Source organism: Siniperca chuatsi, unplaced genomic scaffold (genome assembly GCF_020085105.1).
Source record: "Siniperca chuatsi isolate FFG_IHB_CAS unplaced genomic scaffold, ASM2008510v1 Contig00096, whole genome shotgun sequence".
NCBI classification, from domain to species: domain Eukaryota; kingdom Metazoa; phylum Chordata; class Actinopteri; order Centrarchiformes; family Sinipercidae; genus Siniperca; species Siniperca chuatsi.
Window position 1 is genome coordinate 26 of NW_025322570.1, and position 9,336 is coordinate 9,361.

The following is a 9,336-nucleotide window of genomic DNA, read 5'->3' on the forward strand; positions in this document are numbered from 1 at the left end:
TGAACTGTATCTGGCCGTTATGTCTAGGGTCTTAACTACATGAGGTTTAAAGGGCTGGTTTTTTTTGTTATTGTACATTTAAGTTGTCACTTGATTTATATTTTTCATAAATAGACATATTACACATAATATTGTATGTTATACAGTCTGGTTACATTATGAGGTTATTATCAGACTATTTTTCGTTGTTTTGCTTGGTTAATAAAATGTATTATATTATTTGATTCATATATATTATTTTGATTCAGCTTCTGCTGAAGGTTTTCAGAGCTTTGTAGCTGCAAACAGCTTCCTGCTGCGTCTGGCAATGATGCTGATGAGAGCTGCGAGACCGAACCAGAGCAGTAAAGTTACAGACCGTAAAACCAAAACAATGAGCTAAAATGCTCCGGAGAGCTAAGAGGAACTGCACAGTTGGCTGATAACTGAGTCGTCACTATGAGAGACCCCTTTCAAATATAAACATATTGATTATAGCACCTTTAAGTCATTTAAATAGAAATAGTTAATAAATGTTGGATTAATACAAATGTTTTAACAAGGTGTGTGTGTGTGTGTGTGTGTGTGTGTGAGAAGTTATTCCAGGGTCAACTCTTATCCCGGGGTTTTCTAACAACATGCAGTGTGAAAGGCCTAAATGTTATTAGTCACATGTGAGCTGATGGCTGCTCTGAAGCTCAGCGTGCAGCTGGTTAATGAAACGCTGCCCTCTGGCGGTCGCAGGAGAAAACACACAGACTTCTCTAACGGATCAATGAAGGCAGAACACTTTGGTTTTCATTCTGTCATAAACACTCAACACACTGGTCCAAGTGTTCGCCCACAAATACACAAACAAAACACTACAGAAAGATTCAGTCCAACATGAAACATGGACGTGCAGGAACACGAAATAAAACTAACTATAGAAGTGTTATGTATAAAAGCATGAAGTGTGAAACAGGATTAAAAAAAATATATACAACATATTTCCATAGTGATCCTGAACGCACCAACACAGACTGCTGTGCTCCTGACACATTACAGCCTTTCCAGACACTTTAAATTGGAAGATTTCTAAGTGACATTTGGCATATGCAACTTTTTAATGTTGGGGCAATTTGTGGTGTTAGTCAGACTTCAGTGTTCAGGATCTATTCTTAAACATGACAAACATTCAACCCGCCTTTAACAACATTTTCCTTAAACTGTCTCTATGTTCCAGCTTCAGCGAGGAGATCTTCATCATGGCAGCAGACCGTGGCTCCTCCGCCTGTAGCTCTGTGTGGTGGGGGTGTACCTGGGTCCCGGTTCAGACCATGATGGTGCACGTGTGATTGTGGTGGTGGCAGTTGGGTGGTTTCGATGTGTTGACATGTTTTTAAAAGTGTTTTACTATTAAAACTCTTTTAAACGACTCTGTTGGTCTTTTTCCTCTCTCATAGTCTTTTACAGTGATCGAAGAAGTTCGGCTCCTTGATGGAAAAACACTCAATTACAAGTAAATCCTGTATTCGGTAGGCGAGGGCCGGATGGCAAAGCTCAGTGCGGTCTTGCTGTTTGTATGTTTGAATGTAAAATTAGAAAATGAGTGGAGTAAAACGTATATTTCACTCAGATGTCAAATAATAAACCCAGTGGAGTCCTGAAGCCCAACGCTGTACCTGATTAGATAAGAGCTTGTCCTGTTCATGTGGGCGCAGCTCTGACTTCATCAGACCGATGGTGTAAATATTCAAATCTGGGTGCTGAATGTTAAAGGGACAGCTCCTCTTACCTGTAGTGCAGGTGTGAAGCCTGGATCCACCAGCAGGTGGCAGCGACGCTCAAACTTCCAGAGACTGAATGGACGGACCATCCTGAACTGTTTGCTGTCGTGCTGTTTTCACTGACTGTCAGACAGACAGGTACTGGGCTCAGGGTATCTGCTGATACATATAAAGAGTTCGATCAGGGTGGAAAAGCCTCTGAAACAGCATGAAACCAACTAAATCTCTAAGCCAAGAGATTGGCTAGTGTCGAGGTACGCCAACCTCTCTCCGATTTGGTTCATGAGAAGGGATCCACACGAGACCTACAACTGTCTTTCACAAGTATTTATTTCCACACAAACAAACAAACTATACAGATATACCTGGAGACACAACATGCTCACCGTCTTGAATCTACGGCTCCCCAGTCGTGTCTGAAGTTTAAGGCACAAAGCAGTTGATTATATGTTAAAGCCACACCCTGTCGCACAACATTCAGCATTCTCTCAGTGCACCTCTGTTAATATCTGACCTTGGTTTGTACCTTCCCCTGCTTTCTCTTATCTAACTGTTAGTTAGTTAGGTCTATGGTGCAGAACAGCGGCTGGCCTGAGAGGTTGCATGAGTTAGACTACACAGGGAAAAACATCTTACATACAGGGTGTGCACAGCACTGTCATAGGTAGCCACTATGCCGCCTGATCCTCTTGAGTATCTGCCCTCCCTTGTGTTGTTGTCTGTGTAAGTGTGTGTGTGTGTCTGTGTTCTGGGCTGGCTCATCGATCTCACCTGATTTCCATCATCATCAACTACCACCATTTATCTACTGGGTTCGTCCACGCTACCAGCGCCAGATCGTCCTCGTACCTGTGTACGCACAACACGAAACGGCCTCCGCATGTAAGCGAACTATTTACGCGTTTCAGTTCTTACCTTGATGGTAACCTCGTCTGTCTCTGTCACAGATTCGCGCTCTGCCGGTGATCACCGTTCCTGTCTGTCCTCGGATCCCCGAGACTCCCAGACCCCGACCACCAGACCCCAGTACCAGGCTTCACGGGTCCACCGCCAGGCCAGCCCAGAACCAGCTCCCTTTATCTCAGCTCGAAGAGCCGCCATCCAGTCTCCGACCTGATCCAGTCAAGTCCGCGGAACGGCCACGAACTACGCCGGACACTTCATACTCCCTTGACAATCATTATAATAAATCTGTTCGAAACTTTATCTGCTCTGTCCGTGTGTCCTGCTTCTGGGTTCCAAGCTCGGTCCCGCAACAAGCACAAGCTATCAATCATAATAACACAGCCCAAGTTTTCATATCCACACTAGCTGTTAGCTATTTTTCTTCTTGACCCAAACCAGCAGTATCTGCTAACACAGAGTGTTGTGTGTGAATCACAGCTGATGGATCTTCTTCCTCCACTGTCGTCCAGAAACTATTAAAACTCATCCGTGAGCCGCACTGTTGCACTGGGTGACATGTTCCTTCATCACCATGAACACACACTCTGGAGTTTATTCTGACACTGTGGCGCGTCAGATAAAGTGGATCTTTACGGTTTTTCCATGAGAAGAGCTCATAGGCGGCGCTATTAAGAGGCTAGGGGAAGCTAGCTTAGCTTCTCCAAAATGATCACTGAATAAATGTTAAAATTTTAAAGATTAACCTTCAATAAAATTTGATTTTTTGAACAGTATACTACTGGCAAACTTTAAAACTCCAAACAAATTTTAAGATATTATTTATTTATTTTAAATATTGATATGTGGTAACCAAGGCTACCTCGTCACTTCCTTTACGTCGTGCACAAAAGCTGAAGCTAGCTGTGAAAGCCTACTGCAGTCACCGATAAGGCACAACAACGAGAAGAAATGAACAATCACGGAGAACACGAAGTCGAGACAGAATCTCTGACTCTAACTGCTTCAAACGAGGGCCAGCCCACGGAGGCTGAGCCTCCCACGCAAGTGAGCACTCAAGCGGATAAAGATGCTAACACCTGCTGCCCCTCTGACTTGGGGACTAAGGATGGCGCTCCTGCACAACCGTTGTTGCCGGAGTCTCCTAAAACTGCTTTGGGTGAACAGACTCAAGCGTTTAGCTTCGAATATTTCAGAACAGCAAGCAGGTAGTAGCCATATTCTGTTTCCCGTGCCGACAGTTGTGTGCAGAGTTAGGGACCCAGCTTTTACTCCTGAAACAGTAAAACACACTGAATCTGCTCAACACGAGCAGAGTATGGAAAAGTAGAAGCTATATCGGGTTTGAGATGTGAGCTGTGTGACTGTGATCCTCTTAAACAATAACAAAACAAATCTCTGGAACATGGAACAAAAATATTTCTGCTAATCAGATAGATGGAAACGCGCTAACCCTAACATACAGAAAGCATTAAAGCCATCAGGAGAGCGAGACCCCGTCAAAGCTCATCAGATGGTCTGCTGTGATGTCAGCTGCAGGTCGGTGCTGCTGTTCTCTTTACAGCCCCGTTTGTTCAGCCTGAATCTGTTCACATGCAGTCAAACTGTCCCATCAGAGCAGCCGAACCAGCAGTCAGCAGCTCCTGTCTGCAGTGGACCCGTGGACGGACAGACATTTAAGATTACGGAATAGGAGGGACAACACTTCTTGTTTGTGATTGGACAGAACCCAAGTGTCTGGCGACAGTTCAGTGTCATTTCCTGTTTGTGTAGCCTAGCCTACTACTCTCAGCAGTGTCCTTGCACAAATCTTAAATTGAGTTTGAAAGGATAGATACGGAGATTGAAATGATACGGATGCAACCCAATTCTTGATATCATGACATTAAAATGTCACTCGGAAGCACACCTGAGGAGATGGGGGCGGCTAGCCGACTCTTTAACACCACTTAGGCTATCACAGCGTGGATGATGTTTTGATACAGAACTGGCTGACTTTAAAGCAGAAACATGGCCTCTGTGTTAAAAGGGAGACGGTGATGCGAACTTTGTCGCAGACACGTTGTTGGCATGAAGACGGTAAATGACAAATTAAAACTGTTTGGACGGGTTCTCCTGCAGAATCACGTGGCTCAAACGTGGACCAACAAACAACCCCAAAGTAATAAATATGTTGTTGTGTTTCAGAGGATGACTCCTACTGACTCTGACTGGGGTTTTTGGCTTTTAAATTTCGGCTTATCTATTTTGGCAGTGAAGAGAATGACTCTAAGAAGTTATCCTGTAACCAGGTGGTGAGTTTAAAAGCACGTTCTGAGGAATCTTATCAAGATGGGCGCTGATCCAGAATGGGCTGTAATGACCAGTAGATTAACCATCGTCCTCTCTGGAACATTTTGTTTTATTAATTATATTTGATCTTGATACATGAAGATATAATTCACAGTTCTGGCACAATTCTCGGTTTGTCCACATGACTTGATGTTCACTCCTCTTGGTTTGTTTGAATTAAATTCACGTGATCATGAAATGGAGACCTAAAGGAGACAATGGATATTTTTTCCCTTGGCCCACATGAGCCGAACTACAGGTGTGACATGGGACATACGAGATCCTGTGACCTCTGCACTGCCTACGTTACTCTGTGATTTGGTCATATGGCGTTCCCATACAGTGTTTTTAGGGATGCTAGCAGCATGGCTCTGTGGATGTTAATGTCCATGACTTTGATCCAGACTGAAACATCAGCAGCTGCTGGACTGTGATGAAACGTGCTTCATCGTTCATGCTCCCCTCAGGATGAACTGTAATAACTCTGCTGATCCTCTGACTTTCCATCTAGCGCCACCATCAGGTCGACATGTTAACGTGTCCAACACTTTGGTTTCTGACCAAATACCTGCAGAGCTGCTGACGTCCCCATCAGCCTCAGCTTTGTGTTTAAAGCTAATTAAACTAAACTAAGATAGTGAACATGGTAAACACTATGCCTGCTAAACATCGACATGTTAGCATTGTCACTGTGAGCATGTTAGCATGCTGATGTTAGCACTTAGCTCAAGGCACTGGTATGCCTAAGGCCTCACTGAGCTGCTAGCATAACTGTGTACCCGGCAGAAGTGTCGCTAGAAACTTCGTCTTAAACCATCATAAATTGATATTTTATCGAGTTTTTAAGCCAAGTTTTCTACGCTACACTGTTTTCCTGGACACTGCTTTACCTATATGTTTTAACTTGGAAAAGGTTTTCAGTCATCGGACATGTGGATCTTAAGTGATTTTAAGCTGGCTGCAACTCAACGTGGTTTACCGGACTGCCTCCACTGCTGCTAGCTTAGCTAGGTTTGTTTTTAGCCTGGCAGCTAGGCTAGCCGGTCGCTTTTACCAAGGATCTTAAGCTTGTAGCACTTTTATGGACTTAACTGTGGACTTTAAGTTTCGAAGCACTCTCACGGACTACATGATAGCCTGATGGCTGAGTGTGGATCTTGTCACCTTACCGTCTCAAAGCTGAGGAAAAGTATCGCCTGTCTTGTCTCTTTCTCAGAGAAAGAGACAAGCTCTTCTTGGAGTTTTCTACTGTCGCCTCGGCCCAGGCAAAACACCTGGCGGTCCTCAGCTCCTCTGGCTGCGCAAGCCGGACTGCGACCATCCCCTCTCACTCCCCGGACTGCTCCACTCCCGCACTGGACAATGATCCCACTCTTCCGTGGCTCGGCTCCATCATCACTGGCGCCCCGGGGCATGAAGCCGTTTCAGCTAAGCCTGAAGATCCATGGCTCCTCATGGGTGCAAAGCCCGAAGCAATGGACATTTCAACTCCGTGCCGAGCCCCAGTGGATGCATGGTCACTCGCCGGCGGGGGTGGTGAGAAGGCCCTGGTGAGTTCGACTCCATGCCAACCGGAGCACTGGACTGTAGCCTGTAAGGACAGACATGGTGCAAAGCACCTGCCTCCTCCACCTTCACATCGGGACCTCCTGCTGGCCAACAGGTTTGACATCCTGGATACGCAGGACTTTCCTCCACTGGAGGGACGCTCCCTTTTTCCAGCGGTCAAGTCTTCCTCCTCCTCTCGCCGCAAGTTACTGAAAGAGGCCGTGATCAGGAGAAGCTCTGGAGTTCTCATTCGTCCTGAGACGGCAGAGAATTCCTCTGCTAAGGAGGACGCCGCCCCCTCGCCGCAGGAGTCCCCGGCCACAGCTATCCCAGGGACGGCTGATGGAACTCGCCCGTCAGCAATCAGAGCTGATGAAAGCAGACTTCATCTGCCTCTTCGACCTGCTCAACAGCACCAGAAAGCATGCTTTCATTTCTGGTCCAATTCCTACACTGGGTTGGGGAATTGGCCGTTTTAGCAGGATCCTCAGCCTTCACACCTGGCTCCAGTCTGTCTGCAGCACCTGTGACGTTGGTTTTATTCACAACTGTAACTTATTCTGGGATCGTTCTTCCTTGTTTGCACGAGATGGTCTTCACCCAAACAAGTCAGGTAGTCGCATGCTGGCGGCTAACCTGCAGAACGCTGTGCTGTCCTCCTCACGTAGTTGACTATTTACATCACCTGTTTCCCCTCGCTCTTCCTCTTCTCTGCCCACCATAAACTGCCATGCACCCTCTGCTGTCACTACCTCCCCCTCGTGGACTGATCATAGTGCTGCTATCTGGAGCCTGGATCCCTCTAGTGCCACCTTTAACATTCCTGTGGTAATTTCGGATAGGTCCTTAATGCGTAACAGACACAGCTGACACAGCAATAATAATAACTTAATAAAGATCCGGGCCAGAACCCTACCACCAGTCTCAACCTCAAATCTGAAGCAGCACAGACTTTTTAAGATGGCTCTTCTCAATGTAAGATCCCCCTCTAACAAAACGTTTATTTTAAATGATTTTATCTCTTCTACTGATTTAGATTTTCTGCTTTTAACTGAATCCTGGTTACATCCTGGTGATCACAGTCAGCTGGCTGAAGTGTGCCCTCCAGATTATGACTGCTTTAGTCGCCCTAGGGTCTGTGGTCGAGGTGGGGGCTTCATTACTGTCTATAGGAAGCATTTTAAGTGTGACCTCATAGCTTGCAATGATTTTTCCTCCTTTGAAGTGCTCATGTTTAAACTTGGTGGCCCCCTCCCGGTCATATTTGCTATTATTTATTGCCCCCCTAAACCATCTGGCTCCTTCTTGTTGGAACTCCCTGAGTTTTTATCCAGTCTTCTGTTAAATTATGATAGAATTCTTCTTTGTGGTGATTTTAATGTTCATGTTGATGACTCCTCTAATGCCCTTGCTTCTGATATTTTAAATATAACTCTTTCAACTTTCAACAACATGTGTCTGGCCAAACTCATTCCCGTGGCCACACCTTAGACCTAGTTTTTAGTCTGGGCCTGAAAATCCCATCTGTGGAAATCAGGGACATGTTTGTATCTGATCACTTCTGCATTGTTTTTAACTGCGAATTAGAGGCTGCTAGTACTGTCTTATCCCGCTCTAAGTACACACGCGTCCTTAATGAGCATAGTGCCTTACAATTTTGTACACTGTTCAATTCTCCTGGCAGTGTGTTTCCCGATTCCTCCAACACCAACGATTTGGTTGATTATTTTAACTACCTGTGTTCTTCAACCTTAGATCTCATAGCTCCTTTGAAAAATAGACCAAACTCAAAGACTAGAAAACAGCCATGGTTAAATGACAGTATTCGAAGCTGTAAAAAGAAATGCAGAAGAGCAGAACGCAGATGGAAGAAATCAGGTCTCCAGGTCCACTTTGTGGCCATGAAAGAGTTATTACGCCTTTATAATAGGATGGTGAAGGATGCAAGAACATGTCATTTCTCTGCACTTATTTCTGCCCATCAGCACAACCCCAGATTCCTATTTAAGACTGTGGATCAGTTAGTTAACACTGCCTCTCCTTGTGCCCCTGCTGAGTGTGATGCTGATTGTGAAAAGTTTCTTTTACACTTTGCTGGAAAGGTGGAGTTAATATGATCTGATATCACCCCCAACCCTGCCTTTTTAGATGTGGATCACCCGCTCAGGGATTCTTTGAGCAATTTTTCTGCTGTTACTCTGCCTGAACTCGCAGACATCATGTCTCTTATGAGAGTTTCCTCCAGCCCTCTGGACAAAATCCCAACTAGGTTTCTATTGGAAGTTATGGATTGTATTGCGCCCCTTTTACAAATTATCTTTAACAGCTCGCTGTCTACTGGCTGCGTCCCTGATTTCTTTAAAACAGCTTGTGTCCAGCCAGTCCTAAAAAAACCTGGGCTTGATCCCACGCTCCTGGATAACTATTGCCTTTTATTTCAGAGATTCTCGAAGAACTTGTATCTAAGCAGCTTCTTGCTGCTGTGGAAAACAATAATACCTTTGAAAAGTTACAATTTGGCTTTCGTCAACACCACAGCACTGCGACAGTCCTTCTCAAAGTCACTAATGACCTTTTAATGAATGGAGATGCAGGCATGTGTTCAATTCTTGTGCTGTTGGACTTAAGTGCTGCCTTTGATACAATTGATCATGGCATTCTTTTAGATAGACTGAGGCACTGGGTGGGCATATCTGGCACTGCACTAGACTGGTTCGCATCTTATCTGTCCAATAGGAAATTCTGTGTCAGCATTAATAACTTCATGTCATCCTTTTCCCATATCAAGTATGGTGTGCCCCAAGGT

General features: G+C 45.1%; 1 long non-coding RNA gene across 1 annotated transcript; it reads right to left on the reverse strand.

The window, feature by feature from the left end:
• Positions 1-1,357: 1,357 nt before the first annotated feature.
• Positions 1,358-2,187, reverse strand: LOC122872734. The gene is made up of 2 exons (XR_006377271.1): positions 2,135-2,187; positions 1,358-1,904 (listed from the first exon to the last, which is right to left on the reverse strand). It is a non-coding gene; the product is annotated as an uncharacterized LOC122872734 (long non-coding RNA).
• Between the last annotated feature and the right edge of the window lie 7,149 nt (positions 2,188-9,336).